Here is a 24844-nt window from a genome sequence, read left to right as displayed (position 1 = left end):
GCAGCCAAGTGTTTGTGACCTCATCTACAGTGTCTATTAGGACTTGCTGGGAGAGAACAGAGGGTTGTATAAAATTGCTTTAGGGTCAGAGTTGCAGAGCTTTAAACTAGGTTTGAGTCCCAGCGTCAGCTCTACATCCTGTGATTCTGGGCAAATCACTTAATCTCTATACCGAAAATAAAAATGAATTTGATTTTGTGTAATGTAACTGGTGCTCATGTGCATTGCTCCAATGACTTTGAGCCGAGTTCCCACTATACAAAACTATAACAAAAAATAACTGGCCAGATTCCAGTGAGATTAAACAGATGGTGATCCATGAAAGGGATGATCAGGGAATGTGGGCCACTTTATGACAGTGCCCTAGCCTAATTGTGATCTCAATACGACCCTGGCCTATAGGACAATCATGCAGTGCTAGATGGACTGGTCTAAGAGCTCAGTGTGTGGGCCAGATTTATGAGGTTTATGAGCCAGTTTTATTGCCTGGTGGGCCATTGTTTACTGTTGATTTGCCTGACATTATCACAGATATTGCCTGTAGCAAGTACAATTGCATGCAGTCTCCCATACTTTGCCAAACACCTATACAGTCTTTACATGTTCAAAACTGCCCTATTTGCAAATGTGGACCACTTTTTCAGTTCAAAGCCTAAGCCTACCAGATAGCACAGCTGTCCAATTTGGTTAAGACTTCTTGTGGATATTCTATGGGAATGCATTTATCCCACTGCTTACATATGGCTTTGTAGTTTGTAACTCACAGTTGCTTGCTTTCTATTTGCTGGCTTTATTTGCTTAATGCAGTCCAGCTTGAGTTCTCCCCTCTGAGGATCACATGTTTACTGTATCCTTCTGCGTACTCACATTCTGTTAACAGGCCTTTAAGTCTTGTTCTTGTCTTGTCACATTTGCTATGCATTCAAATTCAGAGGCCAAATGTCAGGCTCTGTTTTCCATGGGAGCTTGGTGTTTACAGTGCTTTCCCTGACTTTAAAGTGAGAGAATTTATGTGACAATCCTGCTGAGTAGCCATGTGAGAGAACAGGATGAAGTGTGCTGATATTCAGCATATATCAGAGTTACGAAAGTACAAATGACGCATATTTTTCCCCGTAATTCTGCAGTGTGGTGGATACAAATATTTGATTATGATCAAAATACATCATGTGATGACATTTCCACACATTATTGTTTGTGCGGAGTAAAACTATACGTATGTGCACATGTAATAATCATTTTAATTTAAAATGCATTATTTGATGTGGTAGTGAGCTACCACACCATGCATTCTGACAACACTACGCCACTCCACTCTACAACACTGGCTTCCACTCTATTCCCCTCCACTCCACACCATTCCACTCCATTCTATCTCTCTTCATTTACTCTACGACATGCCACTCCAATATTTGCCCCACCACTCTAAGACACTCTATGACATACCACTTGAATCCACCCCACCCCACTCTACTCACGCCACAACACGCTACTCTACTCGAAGTCCCTCCACTCCACACCACATCACACCATTATCCCACTCTACTCCAATCTACCCGAATTCATCCCACTCCACTGCAGTCTACCCCAATCCACTTCACTCAAATCTACCCACTCCACTTCACTACAATCTACCCTAATCCACTCCACTACTATCTACCACAATCCACTCAATCTACCCTACTTCAGTCTACTCCAGCCCACTATAACGTACTCCGCTCCAATCGTCCCACCACTCCATCCAGTCTACCCCATTCCACTCTAATCTAACCTCTCCAGTCCAATCCAATCTAATCCAATCTACCCCAATCCACCCCACTCCACCCCATTCCACTCTACCCTAATCTACCCCACTCCACTCTAACTGCAATTTTGCCCAATACATCACAATCTACCCCAATCCACTCGACCACGATTCAATCTACCCTACTCCACTCCAATCTACTACCCACTCCACTCCAATCTACCTCACTCCACTTAACCGCACCCAGTCAACCCGACTCCACTCTGATCTACCACACTCCACTCCACCTCAATCTGCTCCATCTCAAACAACTGTATCAGAAAATATGAATGCTTGTAATACTAACTTAAAAATGGATTTTAAACATGTACTGTGTCTTCCTCCCAAACCCTTATTCATTTGCCCTTTCTGAAAAGAAAGCCCCCTTTGCTATTCCCCTTTCTTAAAAGAGAAAGCGTGAACAGAAATTGCGTCCCTGTGCATGTGACCTCCAATGGAGGGAAAAAGGCAGTGCCACTTTAAGGGAAGCCAAGGACATCCAAAATCCTAGGATGCAGCATAGAGACAGTTGGTCCTTCAGTTCATTTACACAGCCTATTGTGGGGTGCAGGAGCTAAACCTCCACATTTCTGCTCACCCTCCTTAGGCCCCATTGGGGAGGACACACATGCTAGAGAAATGCTATGACAGGTAAGTATCATTTCATTCTGATGGGTACTTCTACCGCAGATTCCTCACCTGTTGAATATCTGCAGATGCCACAATAGATCCAGAAACTTTTCCATAGCTCTTCCAAGCAGGTGGGGGCACTGGCTGCATCTTGGTGACAGAGGCAACACCACTGTGACACAACTGGAGCTGTGTAGAGCCCAGCTCGGCGCACTGACGTCTGTTCTCTTTTTACTCTTTTTTGGCAGCTCTACATTCATTTTGATACATTTTTCTACAGATGTTCTTAAAAGCAAAACTTTTTCAGTTCAATCAAAGAATATAAGGGCACGGTTTTCATGGCCTGTGCCCGTGACAAGCGCTGGGCTTGATGCTGTTCACGTTCATGATTGAGATCTCCTTCAAGTCTCACTACTCTCTCTCAACCAAGTCCTTCAAGGACAAAAATAAGAGAAGGAAGCATGACATTGACTCGCCACAATACCGGACACCACCAACTACAGAGGTAGTCTTCCTCGAAGCTGGAGCTTGCGGACAGTAAGTCCACTCTGGCAGCACTCCCCTCTACAGTGCCTGCCTCAAGGCCAGTACCCAGCCGGTCCCGTCCAATTCATTCAAGGCATTTGCTCCAATGCCATCAAACCCTGAGTTCTTGGCACTGGGGGATGAACTGCCTCAATCCCTTAATACCTTAATGACTGAATTTTGCTTTTCAGACAGGGTGCGATCCCCTCTGGTATGCCCTTGGACCCCATGAATCAGTGTAGGGCTCCGTAAGGTAGGCCCTCAGCACTGGACAACCCGAGGGCTCCTCACTGGGGATGCCTCCAGTGCCGGTCGACTTCATGCCAGTTCCAGGATCTTCTCTGGTGCCAATGCTTGTCCTGGCACCTATTCTGAAGGAGCTATTGGTTCCGACAGAAATGCCATTTTCAATGCCATCTCCTCCACAAGATCGTCATACTTTATAGGTCTTAGAGGAAGGCTCGAAAGCTTGTGGTGGAGGCAAGGAATAGAGAATCATCTCACCCCAAGCCTGTTCCACTTCAGTGCTACTGATAGACTATTCAGGGATTGTTTGAGCCTGACTCAGATCCTATTCAGAAGCCTGACCCCATTGAACAAGAGGATGATGTGAGGCGGCAAATCATTTACTCTTGCCTTCCTCAAAAATGTCCGATTGTTTGGCTCTGCAGAATGACAATGGCCTGGATACATCAGCTGAGACAGAAATTAAGTGTCCCACAGGGCAAGCTCCTCCTTCTGACCGTCTCATCCTCCTTGCCCTGTGCTTCACCAGGGGTGCTTTCCTTTCATGCAGTACCTAGGACAGTGGCAGAAATCTTGAAGCTTTCTCTAGCAACGGTGGCAACCAAGGCCAACATTTTGTCAGAGGTGCTTCAAGTTGCATCCTCTTAATCAGAGCAAGAATCTTTCAATGATACTCTGCTTGAGCCCATCAAGCCTGCATGGGACAAGCCAATCTCAACAAACGAATAGAAAGAAGATACAGGCTGGCACAAGATACCCTGCATTTCTTTCCTTTAATCCCTAACCGGGAAATCTAGTGGTACCTCCTCATATGGTAAACAGAATCCAGGAACCTTTCCTACAGCATCTCCTGACCAGGAACCCTAAGAGCTGGAGGTGTAGGCAAAAAAGTCTTCTCAGCCGGGAGGTTGGTACTGAAGTCAATTAATGTGATCTGTCTAGTAACAAGCTACACGCATGGTCTGTGGGAGTTGGCTAACCTAGTTGTGCCATTTTGCCAGATCCCCTTGGAGGTCTCTTTGCAAAGGTTTTGAATGATGGCCAGGATGCCTCACGCCAAATTATCAGGGAGTGTCGACAGATATGTAGGTCATCTGTAGCCCAAGAAGGCATGCCTGGCTAGGCTCTTCAGAATTTTGCGAGGAATTGTGTGCGAGTCTCATTGACATGCCATTCTGTGGGACTTACCTGTTTGGAGAAAAGGAAGACTCTGCACAGGAGAGGTTTAAGGTGGGTAGGGTTATGGCTCGCGCTCCTGGCCTCCATTCTATGGCCAGGTCAATAGCCAGTTCTGGACATCTCATATTTTTCCAATGACTTCTCCTCCGCCCGCCCATCCTCTCCAACAGCCCAACCAGTTGCTACACCAATAAAGAGGCAGGGGCATAGGAAAAGGTCTCCAGACCCGGCGGATGCCCTACTCCTCTTTCCCCATACTACTTGGAAAACTTCTTTAGCTCGGCCCTCATGGAACATGTGTGGCCAAATGGAGGACAGGTATACTCTTTTCTACAGGCCTGGAAGGCCATAACATCAGACCACTAGGTCTTACACATTTTAGAAAGGAGGCATACCATACTCTTTCACATCCGCCCCCTTTCAGTCCCCAAGTCAGAGGAACAAAATACTATCCAGCAGCAGGAGTTGACAGCCCTGCTGCCAAAAGGATCTGTGGGGTTGGTACCGCAGAAGGAAATTGGGCAGGGGTGCTACTCTCAGAGCTTCCCATTAAGAAAAGCAGCCTTTACCTGATCCTCGACCTCATTCTTTTGTACTTTTATCTTCACAAGGAAAAGGTCAAGATGCTAACCCTGGCTCAAGTTCTTTTGGTTGTAGACTCAGAAAACTGAATGGTGTCCCTCAACTTGCAGGATTTGCATTTCCATATACCATACTTGCAGTTGCACAGGAGGTACCTGCACTTCATGCTAGGGCCCACTCACTACCAGTTTGTAGTCCTCCTATTTGGTCTAAGATTCCACAAGGTAATGACAGTAGTTGTGGCCCATCTCAGGAGATCGTGGATTTCTGTAAAGTCATACCTGGATGACTAACTGCATAAAACCAGTTCACTGAAGGTGGCGTCTCAGCACCCACAGGCAACAACATCAATGCTGTTTGAATTGGTCTTTCCCATCTAAGTGCCCAAGTCTCATCTAGAGCCCTTCAGTGCCTCCTTTTCATAGGGGCAGTAGTGGATATGACACTTCCTTGAGCCTTCTCTTCTCCCCAGTTGATCCGGGATTTGATTCAATATTTCGGAAGGATGCTTGAGCTCTGGACCAGATGGTGCTTTCCCTGATAGCTCTACTGGCTTTCCGCATTCTACTAGTGAAGTACGCACACTGGCATATGAGAGGTCTCCAGTGGTGCCACCAGAGCATGATTCTAGCATGCAGTAGATCTGGCGGGCACCATCATGATCAATTGGGCCTCTGCGGCGGATCGGATATGGTGGTATTTGGAGAAGCACTCTTCTCAAGGGATGTATTTTTACCTTCTATTTGCCGTGGCTATGGCTGTTAAGGCTGCACCAACCCTCAAGTGGGGTGCTTATCTAGAGGAACTGGAGAACAGAGGTCTCTTGTTTGTGAAAGAGCAAGTTCTGCACAAAAACTACTTGAACTTAGGCAATTCAGCTGCAGTTCAAAGCCTTCCACTTCTATCTTCACTTTTAGTCCACCCTAATCTTGACAAACAGTACATCTATAATGTGGTACTTCAATAAACAGTGAGGAATGGGGATCTCACCTCAGTTGAGAGGTGCTGTGACTCTAGATGTGGGCGTAACAGCATGGGATTTGGCTAATTGCTAACCATCTAGCCAGCTCTTAGACCACCACATCAAAGGACTCGTCTTGCAACTTCTTGCCAAGCACCAGCAGTCCTCCATTCGGATGTGGTACAAATCCTCTTGGAGAAATGGAGCACCCCTCAGGTGGGCCTCTTTGCTACTCACACTACTGTTCATTGCTCAAAGTTCTGCGCTCCCTACAGTATCTGCAGCAGGAAGCATCCTAAGACATGTTTTGATTGAGGTAGAACTTTCCGCTTCATTACACATTTCCTTTCATATACTTGATTTCTTGGTTTCTGAGGACGATGCACAAGTCATTTTCATCGTCCAAGACTGGCTGAGAAGGGTGTGGTAGGCAGACTTCCCTGTATCCCCCTCTCCGTCTTCCTCGCAGGGTGGATACCATCTCCCAGTAAGGCTGGGGTAGATATTTTCACTCTAATCTCCAGAGTCTACACCCTCATGCTTGTAGATTTAGGGTTGACACATGAGATCCTTTCAATTGCCACTGGAGGTGCATGATGTAATCCTCTTTGCTCGTCGAGCCCTACCAAAATGGCCTTTCATGGCAGGTGGAATAAATGTGTCACTTCCTGTGCGTACCATGATGTGGACCCCTTGCGGGATTCCCTTTCTGAAATTCTCCTCTTTCCACTTCCCATGGCCCGGCAGGGCTGTGTGTAGGCCCTCTCAAGAAGTAAATAACAGCCTTGTGACTTTTTCTGCATTACAGATTCGCCATCTCTCTTCAAATTACTAATAGTGTTGAGGTTTCTGAAGGTATTGACAAACATGTTTGCACTCACTTCTTTAGTCATGCCTCAATGGGATCTTGGTTTTTACATTTTTGATGCATGCTCCATTTGAGCCCATTCACCTTTGGCAGCTATGTTTACTGACATTCAAATCTAATTTTCTTGTTGCCATCATATCAGCGAGGCGTGTCATTGCAGGCACTGAGCATCCCCACCATACACATGCTTTGTTCTAGAGAAGCTGATCTTTAGACGTAAAGCAGCTTTCCTTCCCAAGGTGGTGATCCCTTTCCACCTGGGGTAATGGCTTAGCCTTCCCACCTCTCAGCGTCCACTTCACCCCACCGAGGAGTAGTAGAGACAACTCTGGCTGGATCCTAGATGAACAGTTGGCTATTACATTGACTGCACTAAGGATTTCAGGTCTAACAACCAGCTTTTTGTGGGGAATACGACAGCAGAAAGGGCAAAGCTGTCAAGAAGAGGACTTTATCCCCATGGATAAATCAGTGTATCAATATGTGCTACACCCTTGCAAAGAAAAAAAACCACCAAAGGGAATACTAGTTCATTATACTAGGGCAAAATCTTCTAACTCAGTATTGGCCAGGGTTGTTTCCTTGCCTGATATTTATAGCACGGCAACATGGGATTCTCTTTTCTAACATTATTGTCTGGATGGGAAGGTGAGACGAGATTGCCATTCCCCACCCTCGATGCTCCAGGACTACCTCATTGGACCTTCCTTCAGGCCAACCATCTGGACAAGATACTGCTTTGAAACCTATTCAACAGTTGAGGAATCTACAGGAAGAAGAATACATCAGAAGAAAAAGTTACTTACATTCGGTAATGATCGTTCTGGTGGAAATTCTATCTGCCTGCAGATTTGTCACTGACTATACCTGCCTCTCCTTTGGTAAGTACGGTCATTGGCCTCATTAATAAGGTTCCATTATAGATTGTTGTGCTGAAAAACTGCAATTGATGTTATTTTCTCGTATCTGCCTCTAAGGACTGGGGAACTGACATTAATGTGCTCGGGTGGCTGCTACATAGGCCCAGTGATGGCACCATGGCTTTGCTTCTAGCGGCAAGACGGAGCAAGGGCCTACAGCTGGCATACAAGACCTATGCATAAAAACCTGGATTCAGTCTGGTGCCTGGGGATATTCAACAAGTGAGAACCTGCAGGTAGACAGAGTACCCACCAGAAAGATCGTAACCCAAAGTAAATACCGTTTTCTTCACTGTCACAGGATCTTCATTAGCAAATCAAAAGGGAGAGAGAGGACTAGGTAAGCTAGTCCGGGTCCCCTGATTATATGTAGAGATATCAATATAGGACTAGCTAGGTTGTGTTAGTGAGACTCAGGAGGTACATCTGCAGGCAAACCATTAGGTTTGGTCATGAAGCCCTCACACACCAACCTAGTTGGTGTCATGCTTCATCATCGGGCCCACCACAGTGACACCGAATGTGTCCCGGGTGTGCTGCGACTCCAGATTACTGAGGAGCTGGTATGCTTACTGAGTGTGCAGTGATAGTGAGAATGAACGTGAGAAGTTAAAAGCTATACAGGTGGTCCCAGTTCCCGAGGGTGAAAGGTAAATTTTAATATCTGGGCCCCTGTTAGCAAGATAAAAAGGCTTGCGGACGATATGGAGTGTATTAAGAGCTCCTACGTCCTTTGTGGTCTACATGTTTCAGCCAGGCCTTTTGGTTAAAACTGGCTTTCCTCAGGACCAAAGAGTATGTGTGGGTGACAATAAACTATATTAAGTGATAGTGTGTGGTAAAAAGTGTCGCACTCGCTAAGGTGCTGTACGTGTTAGAGGGGGATTCCCTCTGCTTTAACTTGCTACTTGCTGTTAAAGCCTCATGGGTCACTTGGCAGGGAGGGGAAGAAGACCGGTATTTCCGATCAGCGTGCTCCTGCGACCTATCGTCGACTCTAACACGTACAGCACCTTAGCGAGTGCGACACTTTTTACCACACACTATCACTTAATATAGTTTATTGTCACCCACACATACTCTTTGGTCCTGAGGAAAGCCAGTTTTAACCAAAAGGCCTGGCTGAAACATGTAGACCACAAAGGACGTAGGAGCTCTTAATACACTCCATATCGTCCGCAAGCCTTTTTATCTTGCTAACAGGGGCCCAGATATTAAAATTTACCTTTCACCCTCGGGAACTGGGACCACCTGTATAGCTTTTAACTTCTCACGTTCATTCTCACTATCACTGCACACTCAGTAAGCATACCAGCTCCTCAGTAATCTGGAGTCGCAGCACACCCGGGACACATTCGGTGTCACTGTGGTGGGCCCGATGATGAAGCATGACACCAACTAGGTTGGTGTGTGAGGGCTTCATGACCAAACCTAATGGTTTGCCTGCAGATGTACCTCCTGAGTCTCACTAACACAACCTAGCTAGTCCTATATTGATATCTCTACAGGATCTTCATTAACATTAATACTCATTGAAAAGTTTGTCAAGCTCCTACTTTCCTAAAGGTAGCATGAGAGATGTAAGAAATAGAATTGAGGGAAACAGTTACTGAGAAGAATACGCTTTTTTGCGACCCAGGATCCATCAGAACCAAGTCATGCACATACCGGCTTGTAAGGGGTCTGCACAGATGCTGATGGATGAGTAAGGATAAGGTTTTTGGAAGTCCTTAAAGGAAAGAGAGATTAAGCAATGCCATTTTCAATTGTCCTTAGTCCAGTAGTGGTGCTCCACACTTACCAGAATATATTTTTTTTTATAAAGTGTGTCTGTGAAGATGTTGAGCTAACATTATTTGTTCTTATAAGTGAGTGTCTAATGAGGAGGGCAGATGTGTGGTTAAACCCGTGCCTTCCCACTTTGAACACTTTTCTAGAATGATTGCCTCATACCTCTGGTTGAGTTCTGAAGTAAACCTATTTTAGCCTCACTTTTGTTGGTTTCTCATTTGACTTGAATTGTCTTCTCATTGCTCGAAGCGTGTTCAAATACGTTCTGGTCAGCTTATTCTGCCAATTCTTCCTCTGTGCCCCCAATAATTCCATAATGATTTCAGAGGTTCCGAAACTGATTACGCCGATTTTGTCTTCATCTTCTTCAAGATTAGTGTCTCCACTTCAGAGAAGTAGCTTCTAACATTTGTTTCAATATCACTTTTCTTTGAACCACATAAGTGCATACACCTCATCAGAGACGAGCCACTATGGATCCACTATGGATATAACTAAAATACTACGAAACTTGAAGTGTCACAGGAAACAATATGCAAAGCAGGAAAGGGCATAGTGGCTGGCTGCACAAAAAGATTAATTTTTGTTGCTCCGTATGCGAATAACTTTTTGGTCCTCAACTATCTGTATTCTATCAAATTCTTTAAGCACTGTATCTATCAAGTACTATCTCTGCAGAGCATGAAAACTACACAAGGATTAACCATTCAAGGCAATTTTTCGCAGTGAAAACATCATATAAGGCTCAATGACATAAAACCAGTCTTGTATCGTGTATAGAGACAACGAGGTGACCTCCATTTCCTAGCAGTGTACTTGTGTCATGCTACTCAATATACATGGGGTGTGCGTCCAACCTTTGCCTTATCCCAGAGTGTTTATCCCTGCCTCAACCTGAGAAGTCTAGGGTCTTGTTTTAGAACAGAGGCTTTGGTGTGGGAAGTACAGGAAAAGGTGTTAGTTACCACCAGGAGACAAACATATTTAACCCTCTGTGCATAAACAAACATTGATGAAGCCAGCCATTTAGCCTTTTGTATAAAGAAAAGATTTCTAAAGCTTCAATAAGATACAGAGTAAACAACAAATGAGTTACCCAGTGCAACACCTTGTCTCAGGTGGCACAAATGTGTTTCTGTGCCCAAATATAAAAAAAAGGAAACTGGTCCTACTCCCAACCATGCATTCACAAGGAAGGCAGCCAACCTATATACTAGCTTTTGCAACAACGTTCATCATTCAGCCATTATACACATTTGCAAAAATAACTCTCAAAAAGTCCATAGGTGGTCTTGGATCTGCTATACAAACCAATTAAATGGATCTTATTAGTGTTAGCAGATAAATAAATATTTCTTCTCCTGGTTTTCCTTTCACAAACCAGTTGTCATTTGGTGCGTTAGTCCAGTAGGTTGAACTGAAGTGGACCGAAGCTGCAGGATATATTAGAGGCCTTGTAGATCTGGGGTCTAAAATAGCAATTTTTATCGACTTGCTATTTAGGAATTACAAAGCTCGATGTTCTATGTGATCCAGTTACCAAATAGTGATTTCTAATTATTCACTATTTTAAATAATGATTCCCTATTTGCAATTGTTTTTAAACAATAATTCCCTATGTACCATTCCTATTCTTCACAAATAGCAAACCTGTCTTGGCAAATCACAATCGTCGCAGTGTCTGCAAGTGATGACATCGCAGATTCGGGAACAGTTCCAGAGACGTTTATTCTGAGCCTGGGAGGGTAGCAGATCTCTCGATGAATACTTTGAAAAACAGAAAAGATCCTCACAGGAACCACAGGAAGTAGTCAGCGGAAAGAGGAAGAGCAAACTGAATAAGAAATAATTAGAAATCCTTGTTGAGGGGTGCGTTGGGGAGAATGTAAGCTTCATTGACACGTCCTCCACAGTATTTACAAAAATATTCATTTAAAGAAGATTCCAAACCAGTAAATACTTCTGAGGTGATATACAGAAGAATGAAAAGGATTTGGAAAAGGTGGTACGACCTTAGGTCAAGAACCAAAGTGAAAATAGTCACCACGAGAAAGGAGGGGCTGCAATAGGTAGAGGACCCAGCTCAGATGATACAGCATTACCTTTGGAGCAATTCATTGAAACCACTTTCCAGACTCAAGTAGTATTGGAAGTTTGTAATATTGACTCTTCTTCAGATAGGATGAAAACTTAAGGTATTTAGATTAATAATACTTCAATAATTATTAACAAGTTATATTTAAATACAGAATTGACATAACTATTTACAGAAACGTCTTTGCAATAAATTCAAACTTAAAACGACGATGCGTTTTACAAAAGCCTTTAACACAGGATTATGGGTAATCTAGTCCATCAGTTTATCAGTAATTACTATTAAAAAACATATTTGAAACTAAAAATTCAGACATAAGATATAGGTAAGTATTTTCTTGAAAAAAATAGTATAACAAGATAATGGAATTCAATATGATAGTGATAAAAATACATATGTATGTGACCTCTAAAACATGAGCATGATATTTACAATTTTCCTTTATTCCTAAACAGAACAGATCAGAAACATCAGAAGAAACATTTGACATTGAAGATCTGGTAGTTACTGAACATGTGACTGCAGAAAGTTCACCCTCCACCAGAGATGATGAAGATATGGAGTAAATGGACACTATTTTGTCAACTAACAATGACCCTGTAGGGAGTATGATTGATAGATCTCCTGTTGAGAACGCACTCTTTATTAAATGTGGTACATTTACATTTGGACATCGGTCTGTAATCAGACAGAGAATAGTCTCTAAGCAAGCAGTGTCCGCATCAGTAGAAAGCATACCTGTAGGGACTCCCAGTGCTTCTAAATGTCATGCTCTTGAAACATCGATTAAACATTTCAGAAAAGAACAGCACAAGGGAACTTGTTAGCTTAGTCAAAGGATTAACAAAATGGTCAAACCATGTCTGAATACAATTTTGTATTGTTACCTGGTATGTCAGGTACTACTTAGCCAGTGTGGAATCTATGTCATTCAATAACAGTGACGAACAGGCAAACTGGCGTAGACAAAACATTATGATATGTACTTACAAGCTTTAAGTTGGTCACTAAAAAGGTTGGCATCTGGAACAACAACCCGTAGCCAAAAGTATGGCCCCCAGCTATGACCAAACATTAAAGCTGTGCTATATAGGTGCATTCTATCGCGAATACTGGCGCACTTCTAAATATCGACCCCCAGAATATAGGAGCACAAGAATATAGAGGACAGAATATTAAAAGGTAAGTGCCTATATGGAAGTATAGATTTACTGCTCCTAAGCCCACATCTACATACCTTGAAGATATATCTAAAACGTAGGTACATGTATTTGGAGTAAGGTATAGCCTTATATCTAGTTCATATGCCTATTTGGGATTTACATATTGCAATCCATAGCTCGGTGACCCCTAACGTGTGTGTCGTAAGCACGCTTCAGCTCCTCGTTGGTGAATTTCGGAGAAGCCAAGCAACCTAACTACTGTCTTCTGATGTTTACTTCTCTCCCTGATGTGGGTGTTGATTTTGTGGCTAAAACACACATTTTGGTAAGAAAACAGCACATTGCAAAGAAGAAAATGCCTCATTGTTAGCCCTCTGTATGTTATTTGAATGAGAAAAATTGTGGCGGCAGCACACTGCTGCCCTTCGTGAACATTTTAATTACGGTGTCTCTGTGCTTTTATGCACCCACCCACCACACATTTGTGAGGCTCAGCAATCTAGGTAAATGGCAGCTGCAACTGGTGACTGGCCTATCAACCACGAAAGGACAGGCTCCCTAAGACACAAGCAAAGATCAAGACTGCTTTGCAAATTGACCAATTTTAGCGATGTAGGTAACTGTGGTATTTAGGCCAGAGTTCAGTCGGCACTGAGGGAAACCTTCCAGGCCCAGACATTTCTGAAAACAAGGTATCTAATGAAGTCTGTGGCGGTGTACTTTGTGTGGATCCCAATACTTTTTCTTAACTAGAATGCCCCACAAACACCAAACTTTAGCTAAATCACAGATTATCCTCATATTTCTGTGAAGTGAAGTTCCAGAATCCATTACAATTCCTACCATCCAGCGTTCCCACACTGCTCTCAATAAAACCACTACCCCAAATGTTCCCCAACTAATATGTATTTAGTACATTAATTACACAGGACCTCATACCAGCAATTTATTTGCTATGACCATACATTAGATAAAGATAACGTAGAATTTGAAAGGAGTCAATACATTTCAAAAACCAGATTTATACTAAACATATCTTGAATTACAATATAGAAAAATCTAAAAATGTTAGTTAATGTTCCGCGGAGATGTCTAGAGAGGTCAATTATAATACAAATTCTTTAAGCCTCAAATGCCCTCATTATGGTAGGGGATGTATTCTCAGAGTGTCGAAACTGGCAGAGTTAACTAGATATTAGTCCATTTTGGAAAGATGGTCTATTATAGCAGCCTTATGTGACATGCTTGGCTATATATCGGGTCATTTCAACTTCACGCTACTGCTAGTTAGGTTATTTGCACCCCTCTGCACCAGGCACATTAACCTAACAAACTATCTGACTCCTGCAAACAAAATCACAATCTGTAGAGCAGATGCATGAACTCACCAGGCTATATTTCACACTAGGTCTGTGTAGGCTGGAGCAATGTCAGTCAAATATAAGTCATACCTGGCTTATAATAGCTCTGCCCTAGCACAAGAGGCTAATCATAGCACCATGCCATATTGGAATATGGAATTTCCTGTTCGAACATTGCTTCTGAATGACTGGTAGGTTTGGGTAGTGGCAACCACCTAGGTGTCCGGAATAGGAAATGTCATGAAAGTTGCTGGCTTAAGAACAACATAATTCAATATCCTGAACAGTTGTGCAATCCCTTCACACAGCCAATTCTTGTTTGGCACACCATATGTGAAAGGTGAGAAGGGAGTTCAGCTAATGCCCATTGATTTCTAGGCCTCTCAGCTGTCACAGCAAACTTGTGAAGATACCACGTTTCATTTCAGCTCCTCACACCCTAAACTGTGGCGTCCCACAGGGGTCCATCATATCCCATCTCCTATTCAACATCTACCTATCTTAGTTACCAAACCTGAGAAAATCATTCAACCTCACCTGTTACAACTATGGCATACGAGCATTTAGACAGTTATGCCACACACAAGAAGTTTTTACTGTTTTAATGAATTCTATTTAAACTGTATTTTATATTGCAACACTTTAAACTAATCTACAATGACTTTTTTTTACTTACTTACTTACCTGTTACAGCTATGTAGATGACCCCCAATCATTTTTTTAAATGGATGGTTTGAAGAACTCTGCAATTTAAAATCTGATGACTGACTTTTGGCCATAAACACATAGAAGATGAATAACCAGCTAAAGTTTAATACCGCTAGGATAGAGTTTATGACCTGCAGACAATGAGAAAAATACAAGCCTAACCCCATATGACCCAAGGAACATAAAGCACCTGCAACAATATCAAGAGAAGTCATAAACCTAGGAGTAGCTCATTCAGACCTATATTTGATACCCTATTTTAACAACATAAAAAAGAGTGCCTTCTACACAATAAAAACATTACGTTGCCTCCTTGGATACCAACAGAAACTGCATGCCATTATCTCACTCATAATCTTCACGCTTGACTATGCCAATAGCCTAAACCATGGCACACCCTCATTCATAATATTCATAATACAACTCATTCAAAATGTTGCTGCAAAATTTATTTTCTACCTTCACCCAAGAGCACCCGAACACATGATTCCCATCTTGCAATCACTCCACTAGCTACCTATAGTAGGACAATATTCAGGGCACTTTGCATTGTTCACAGAGCCTCAGAGGAAAAGGATAGTTATTAACTATATCCGAATTCAAGCAATTAGAAACAAATCACTGCGCTCTAGGCTTGCACCACATATACCCCTTGCTATGCCTTCCTCAGTGAGGCACAAGGAGAAGAAATATTTGTATTTCTCCTTGTTATGTGCTGCATTCTACAGAACACATAGAAGGAGGGATATGCCTCTAAGAATTGATTTTGTGCAGAAAGTTGCCCCTTCCTGCACAAAAACAATCTTGCTGCAACACAGACACCCTTGCACCTTGGTGCAAGGGTGCCTGAGTAGGCGCTAGGCAGCACATAGTGTGTCAGCGCTAGGAGACAGCATAAATGTGCTATATCTTTGTAAATATGGCAAATTTCCGCTCTCTGTCTTTCACACAATGCAGTGCAGCAAGTTGCCTTTCTGAGCTTCATGAAATGTAAGTAAATCTGCCCAAAAACCCAGTGCTGTATCCAGCTAAGCAGAGTATAATTATAAGAAATACCATAAATGGGGCCCGCGGAACTGTTCAAAGTGGACAGTGACTGGAAAACCATAAAATATAGTTTATGAGTCTGTGTCTCTCACACCTTATATTCCATCACAGTGCCACGTGCTGCAACCCATAACATGATAATTGCACCTTGGTGGTCATCACGCTCAACATGAAAACACTTCCTGCATTGAATCACAAAACAAAGACAATACACGAACCACCCTGTGCGATGTAGCTTGCGGCCAATGTAGGTAAGAACTTTAGTGCCACACATAGGGGTAGGTAGCTCTATACAAATGGGCAATACAATACAATACAATATTCATCACTTTCATCACCAATATTTGTTTTGATCCTGCTAAAGTCTTTGTTTCCATCACACTTCAGAATTAATACACAAAATGTACAGCTGGTATATGTTGAACTTTGTGTACAGTTCATTTACAGGTACACTATGCTTTTTGCGAATTAGAAAAAAATTGCATCCAGCATTATTTCTATTTTTAGTCCCTGTACATAATGCAATGGAATTATGAGTTTCTGCCACCATGGAACTATGCGATTCTGTGGATGCTGTAGTTTAAGCATAATTATGAATTTATCACATAATCCATCATCTGCTGTAGATTCTGCAGATTTTGACAAAAAACTAATTTTGTTTCTAGCTGAAACAGATCAACATTTACTGCAAATGTTGCAACATGTGCTGCAGTGCAATGGAAGGCCCGTCGCAAAGGTGTAATGGCCACCTTTTACTTACGTAGAGCTGTATATGGATGTGGAAGTGGTACTAATGAAGTGAAGCCTTTGCCCAGGCAGTGCTAAAGTGTAAACGATGACAAACTAATGAGCATTAAAGCGCAACATTTGTGTTTTCTTGCCACATAAAATAGTTAACACTGCCACAAAATGTGGGTCTCAGTTGCTGCCTAATTCCAGTGACCCTGTCTATACTGTTGAAAGATTGTCACAAAGTTCACTTTAGACAATCCTCTCACTTTCCAGAAGGGAGAAAAGTAAGCAACATTTTAATGTTAAAAGACGGAATTTGTCAGAAGACAGACTGACATTGAAAATGTCTTTGAACACACAGCAAATGTAACAATATAAAAACAACACTTAGAGAGATTTTTATTGCTCATTTGCCTTCTGTACTCCTGCACCTCTGAAGTGTGGCAGCTACCTCACTCGTTTGGGGGGCCAAAGATTATTCTGGGCTGGCCCGGCACTCAAATGCCCCTTCCATGCCTACGGCCCTCGAAATGTTACTTCAGAGCAGTGATGTAGGCAGAAGGCTGACACGAATGACATGTTCCCTTGAAGAAATACAAACATCTAATGTGTCTAATTGATCTACTGATGGCCAGCAAAAAAGTGACGTAGGATCTAGCATTAGTAGAGTCTCTGTTACAACCAAGTTTTGTCCTTGTAGAATAACTAGATTTCAAACTCCACATGGAGAATGCAGTTCAGTACCACGTCCAGTTGAAAAATGTACTTGTAGAGCTACTAGACACAAATGATTACATTGTTTTGAAAACAAAATTGAAGGAAACATAGTTATAATTAACATTATTTAGGCAAAGAAAATGGCATATTTGGTATAATGGTTTTTGTTAAATACAAGCAATTTAATTTAAAAATTCATAGTAAAAAATAAATATTACTAGAACAATGAAAGTGATTTTTTTTATCACCTCAAAAAATAATTGTTAATTGCATCAATTCTGCATTGTCGACCTTCAGCAACTATGAAACTATCTTGTCTGGGGTATGGTGGACTAATCATATGTTGATCTTTATTGTCAGAGTCATCTGATACTGTTTCTGAAGGCATGCCTCTTTAAACTGCATTGTTGTGTAGAACTGCGCATGCAGCAATATTTTTACAACATTTTTATTAAAAATCCTTTTGATAACTGATCTTGTTTGCTTGTGTGCATTATTGTACCTCCTCTTTTTAGGCCATCCTAGATGAAAATGTGGTGTAGAAATCCAAGATTGAAAGTAATATGCACCGTCATTCAAAGAAATATCTAACTATTGAATTTTATAATAATACCAACTTATAATGACCAGTAATAGTTGAATTATAAATGTATCCTTACTAAACAACCATCCATCTTCAAACTGTCAAGTATCTAGCTGATTATATAATGCACAATGTTTAAACATGTAGGAATCATGGGTGCCTCTTGGAAACCAGGCTACAATATCAGTTATGTGGCAAGAAGCATTACACACCACCTGGATGTACAGGGAGTAGTGATATTTTATATTCCAATAGATGTATTCTGATGGTGGACAAATGGGGATATGTGTTCAATCTCTACATCCAATTACATTTGGGAAATTTGATATTGAATTAAAAGTCACACTTGTTGCTTGTATTTCAGTTAAGTCATGAAAAAAGGAAACATGCTAATGTAATTTTTCATGCACAGCATCTAGAAAGTTGTGCAACTTTCTTGAAAAAGCGCTTTGTGATATACCACCAGCAACAACTAGTGTGCACTGATAACTCCCAGACGCAAGGAGGTAAAGGGAACATAACATCTGAATATTTGTAGGGATAGTCACACCACACTGAGCCGGCCTTCCTAAAACAGGCTCTAAATCGGAAATTAAGCTTAACATCATCTCCTTACTAATCCTGTGCCTACTATACACCCAGCGATCTGTTTGCTCGCACAGAGTTACCCTCTTCAGAGGTAATAAAACAAAAAAATCCTCTTTCTCATCCTCTGCTGGGCTCCCAGAATGCACATCCTCCTCACCATAGCATAAAAAATACATCCATTGTGAATGATTGCAATGAATTTTGGAAGACCTCTGTTTACCCTGTTACTCCCGATTGAATTTAGTGTTCATTTGCACACACAATTTGCTGTTTTTGCAACCATTCTCAAATTGCGAATGCTTAGTACATATAATTTGCGATTCGGTAGCTATGAATCGCAAATTAAGAAATGCAAAACTCAATTGCAAAATAAAAACTTGGTTAATATTCTTTTTTGCTATACAATTTTAAAGAAACTACATTCTCCAACTGATAATACATCTAAGAACGCGTATTTAACAGCAACCCTTTTGTGAATGGTTTGTTTCGTTAAACCTTCATGCATGAGGCCCTGGGTACTTAAATGAAAGCCAAGGACCAACAACACAGTCTTCTTAGTGACAAGGATTCAGTTGCTCTGTCAGTCATATTTGAAATGACCATGTTTGATAGTAACAGTAATCCCTGGATGGCAGCCTGGTTTATAAGCAGGTCACACGGCTGTATAGCAAGCTCCATGTGGAGGCCGCACGCCAAGCAAGAGTGGCGCGTGTGACTAAAGACACCTTTTATAAATGTCATAGGAAGAAGAACTTTGTTAAAAGACACAATTGAGTTACAACATACAATGAACAAAGAGGGCTCTGGATACTGAATGCGCACCACGGTTCACATAATTAGAACAGCCATGCTCCAACTTGCCTCTCCAATTTTATGTCTCTTTGTTTCAAACATATACATTCTAACAAATCTTAAAAACAATATCTTCTTTATGTTCATTCAGTTAATACTACCTGTTGAATCATAGTTACTTGAGCTAAAATATCACTTACCGTGGCATGAACTGAAATATTCCCTATTCACAAAATCAATTTGTCAATGAGGTTCGACGGGGATAAGTACAGGGGAGACAATCCTTTCATCTTCTTTAAAAGTGAGTAGCATACAAGTAGGAATAATCAAACTATTGTGTACATTCACTTCCTTGTTAGCACTAATCTATGTCTGCTACTCTAATCATGAAATAATGCTCACATTTTTAGGCTTTCACAAAACCTTCTTCAGGACCAAAATGAATTCAAATTCTACATACATACAGAAATGCTATGGCTGTATATCGATACTCCAAAAATGTAGCCCTCATTATTGCATTGTTAAAATGCATTTCATTGTGTGAAGTTCAGAGAGAAGCACAATTATTCCTTGTTTTTTTTCCAAACAGCTATCCCGCATATATCCAACCTGCCAACATTAATTTATCCATCCGAAAACACAAAACAAATGTACAAAAAAGACACACTTTGTAAATAATGTGATGCATTATGGTAGCATAATAATACCATTGAGAGAGCGCAATTTAAGAAAAATGTATAAGTGCACCATATTTATGATTTAGATGCATGAATTTAGTTAAAACATTTAGAAGTGCCGAAAATATATAGAAATACACATACTTATGAGTGTTTAATCAATGTAGAATGCATATCTTAGAGTGTGAAGCTAATGTAGTAATGTTTAGAAATGTTAGAGTGCTGTTAAGACTCCATGTTAAGTGGCTGTTGCAGAAGAGGATCTAATGCTGTTAAACGTAGAAATGTGCAGGCCTCATGACAATGTATGAAGAACGAAAACGTGCCTTTGCAGTTCACATAAGATGGATTATTTTGTTACTGATATTATTTAGAATATTATTGATTATGCGTTAGCAATCATGTTTTGTAGAAGTGTTTCATATAATCAGAGTGTAATAGGTTAGACATTGTTTTAGTTTAAGAAATAAGGGTTCACAGAGTGCAGGCCTTTGCAAAGTAATTTAGTAGGCCTGGAAAGATAAAGTTGCTTCTTTGATCTGCACGTGTTAGTTAAAATCGAGTCTCGTTAGGCATAAATTGTCGACCATATTCGAAGTTTTACGACCTGAATAGATAACTGGAGGCCGGAATTTGGGGCCCAATTCATGGGTGTCTGTTTGCAGGTGCGAGGGGGTTCCAATCAAGAGAGTGATGAATAGAGCTCTGTCCGGGGAGACAGGCACAGGCCTGGAGGAGGCTCCAGGAATTTACTGGGGGGTACCGGCGAGCGGAGAAGAAGCCTGGGAAGCAAGGTCAACGCTAACAAAAGGCCCAGAGGAGTATCAGTATGGAAAAAGCCAGAACCGAAACCACATGAGATGTGAACGTGAGGGGCGTCTCTGAGGGGCGTTTCACCTGTACTTGTGGTTTTGTATTAGGGACAGCACCCTGGGGTGGAGAGGCAGCAGATGGCCTGAGGACCCTTAGAGAGCGGATGGGTAGGCAGAGAGGGCACGACTGCAATGCACAGAATTACATCAGAACTAAGGGAAAGTGAGTGAACTTCTTTGGAAGTCACCACGGCTGACACCTTTTTGGGTTAAGATTCTGTTAAGTAGGGATGTCACTTAGTCTAGTGTAGGGATAGTCTAACCTGAATTTTCCCTTTTGTAAATGACGCTTAAATTGCAACTTGTGTCTATTCTTGTAAACCTGTTGATTTTCGAGCTGGTTTTAGTGATATTTTTCGGTCGCCTAAGATCATTCAGAGAATTTATGTTTGTTTTGGTGCCAGTATACCTGATGAACCTTTAATTGAGATGTTTGTATCTCCAGTTATCTTTGGCTTTATAATAAAACTTTAAAACTGATTCGTGGTAAGTGGTTCTTCAGAGTCGTGCCAATTTTTGGTTTGCTTAACCTGGTAGTGGATTGCTTTTTACTCTATGACAGGCAACAAAGATTCAGTCGACCTAAGTGGGGATTTAGATCTAGAGTAATCAAATGCGAGATCAGAAATCCCGCCTTTTCAGTTGGTAGCAGAATTAGGATGGTTGCCTTCTAGAGGAAGGTGACCTAGACTTGGTTAAGATTACCCCGAGGCCCCTAGAGATCGAGAGATGACCAGCAGAAGAATCACCAGCTGAAGAAGGTGTTGATGGTGCGAGAGAAAAGCAGCAGAGTTGGTCGAGAGTGAGTATAAAAGGTCATGCGTTGTCAGATTGCGGTGTCTTGTGTTGTATTTGTGTTGTAATGTCATGCCGGAGGCGCGACGGAGGCGCGCCGGAGTTGCGCCTGAGTTAAGCCCGTCTGCGCCCGTCCGCGGCTGGCCGGGGCTAGGGGCACGGGACGCTGCTGGTTACATCACCTACACTCCGTCTCAGTTATGCCTCTTGTGGTCCCCCGGCTGTATCAACTCCTCTACCACTACTGGCCTACAACTCCTTGGTCTATATAGTCCTCCTCCATCCTTCCCCCCCGGATTAGTATCACTTCTTGCTTCACCTGCCTCCACATCCTCCCCTGTTCCCCTGTATTTGTGTTGTAATGTCATGCCGGAGGCGCGACGGAGGCGCGCCGGAGTTGCGCCTGAGTTAAGCCCGTCTGCGCCCGTCCGCGGCTGGCCGGGGCTAGGGGCACGGGACGCTGCTGGTTACATCACCTACACTCCGTCTCAGTTATGCCTCTTGTGGTCCCCCGGCTGTATCAACTCCTCTACCACTACTGGCCTACAACTCCTTGGTCTATATAGTCCTCCTCCATCCTTCCCCCCCGGATTAGTATCACTTCTTGCTTCACCTGCCTCCACATCCTCCCCTGTTCCCCTGTATTTGTGTTGTAATGTCATGCCGGAGGCGCGACGGAGGCGCGCCGGAGTTGCGCCTGAGTTAAGCCCGTCTGCGCCCGTCCGCGGCTGGCCGGGGCTAGGGGCACGGGACGCTGCTGGTTACATCACCTACACTCCGTCTCAGTTATGCCTCTTGTGGTCCCCCGGCTGTATCAACTCCTCTACCACTACTGGCCTACAACTCCTTGGTCTATATAGTCCTCCTCCATCCTTCCCCCCGGATTAGTATCACTTCTTGCTTCACCTGCCTCCACATCCTCCCCTGTTCCCCTGTATTTGTGTTGTAATGTCATGCCGGAGGCGCGACGGAGGCGCGCCGGAGTTGCGCCTGAGTTAAGCCCGTCTGCGCCCGTCCGCGGCCGGCCGGGGCTAGGGGCACGGGACGCTGCTGGTTACATCACCTACACTCCGTCTCAGTTAGGCCTCTTGTGGTCCCCCGGCTGTATCAACTCCTCTACCACTACTGGCCTACAACTCCTTGGTCTATATAGTCCTCCTCCATCCTTCCCCCCCGGATTAGTATCACTTCTTGCTTCACCTGCCTCCCCATCCTCCCCTGTTCCCCCTTCACCCCCAGCCCCTTCTGCCCAATTGTTTTCTACCTCGGCTACCCTTCTAAACACCAGGTCCGCCGTAAATCACCAATACGAGCTATTTGACTACCTCGACACCAATGAACCAGATCTCCTGTTCTTAACTGAGACCTGGTTCAGGACCGACTCCCTGCCCAACGTGCTTGCCGCCTTACCATCTACTTATTCCGCCATTCGTGCGGATCGCCCTGATGGCAAGCGGGGTGGTGGAGTGGCTTTAATAGCTCGTACTGATTTCAACTTTCAAATCCTTCCTTCCCCACGTATCACTGATGTCGACCTCCTCGTAGCCCGTTCTACCTCCCATCAAGCCCCTTTCACTTTTGTTCTTATTTACCGTCCTCCCCAGCCGACTCCCTCTTTCCTCCCCGATATCCAGACCCTTTTGGCCACTTTGGCAGTTAATCATTCTTCTGTATTAGTTCTTGGGGACCTCAATTTCTGGCCCAATGACCCGGCTGAAAGCCCCCAATCCAAGGAATTCACCAGTCTCATGAAAAATTTGAATTTCGTACCGCTCATCCATAGTCCAACCCACCTTCATGGCCACATGCTGGACCAAATCTGGACACTGAATGTTTCATCCACTCCTCCCATGATTTCCCCTTGCCCATGGTCAGATCATTCCACCATTACGTTTTCCCTTGCCCTAGCACCCCCGGTCAAACCCCCCCTTCCCAAAAACACCTGGGTTCGGAAATGGGGTAAGGTAAACATGCCCTCTTTTTGCTCGGCCCTGGCCACGACCTGCCCGGATCTTACTGGTTTGACAGCTGCCCCCCAACTGGCCGCAATTAACAACTGGCTCACAAGGGCAGGCGACGAATTCGCCCCCCTCAAGCGCCTCTCAGTAAAACGGGCCCATGCAGCCAATCGTTGGTTTACCTCCGACCTTAAAGAGAAAAAACTTGCTGCAAGAAGGGCTGAAAGAGCCTGGTGAAGAACTTACGATCCTGCCTTAAAAACAATTTACCTGGCCACTCTGCAAACCTATAAAAAGAGCATCCTGGAAGCTAAGGCTGAATATTACACCCACAGGATATTGGTTGCGGAGTCACAATCGAAAGAAATCTTCTCCACCGTTCATGAGCTTGCCTCATCCACCAGAGCCACACCTACCATTCCCCCGTCCCAATCCCTCTGTGACTCGCTTAACGAGTTCTTCATAGACAAAGTTGTAAAAATCAAACACAACATTCCCCCACCCTCTCCCACCTTTGTGGACCCCTCCCCTCCCCCCTCCACTGCTAAACTGACCAACTTCCCACTCCTAACTATTGACTCCCTCCGTCCTCTGCTCCAACGGGTCAAATCAGGCTCACCTCAGGACTTTGCCCCTGCCCGCATACTCAGGGAAGTCTACTCAGCCTGCCCCATTCCCCCTCTGACCCTCCTTAACGATTCACTTATTCATGGTCATGTTCCCATTTCACACAAATCGGCGATTGTCATCCCTATCTTAAAAAAACTGGACGCCGATCCCTCCTCTGCTTCTAATTACCGCCCATTTCACTTCTTCCCTACCTTGCAAAGGTTCTCGAAACCCACATCACTTCCACGCTGAGCACTCACATTGAGGCAAATCATTGCCTCTCCCCTTGCCAAGCTGGTTTCCGCCCCCTGCATTCTACCGAAAAAGTGGTCATCTCAGTCATGGACAAGCTGCGTGAAGGCATTGACATCAACCTTCCGCAAGCCCTGATTCTCCTTGACTTATCCGCCGCTTTTGACACGGTGGATCATACCATCCTCCTTAACCGTGTCAAGGCGGCGGGTATAGAGGGCCTAGCCTTTTCTTGGCTGGAGTCCTTTCTTGCTGGGAGAACACAAGGTGTCCATTTGGCTGGTTTTGCGGCGGCCTCTCGTAAGGTAGAATGCGGGGTCCCCCAGGGTTCATCACTTTCCCCTCTCTTGTTTAACTTCTACATCTTCCCCCTCATTTTTATGTTACAGCAACTGGAGGTCACCGTGTTC

The sequence above is a fragment of the Lissotriton vulgaris genome, unplaced genomic scaffold, assembly GCF_964263255.1.
Source record: "Lissotriton vulgaris unplaced genomic scaffold, aLisVul1.2 SCAFFOLD_261, whole genome shotgun sequence".
In the NCBI taxonomy this organism is placed as follows: domain Eukaryota; kingdom Metazoa; phylum Chordata; class Amphibia; order Caudata; family Salamandridae; genus Lissotriton; species Lissotriton vulgaris.
The sequence above is the reverse complement of the archived record's forward strand: the minus strand, read 5'-3'. Positions refer to the sequence as shown.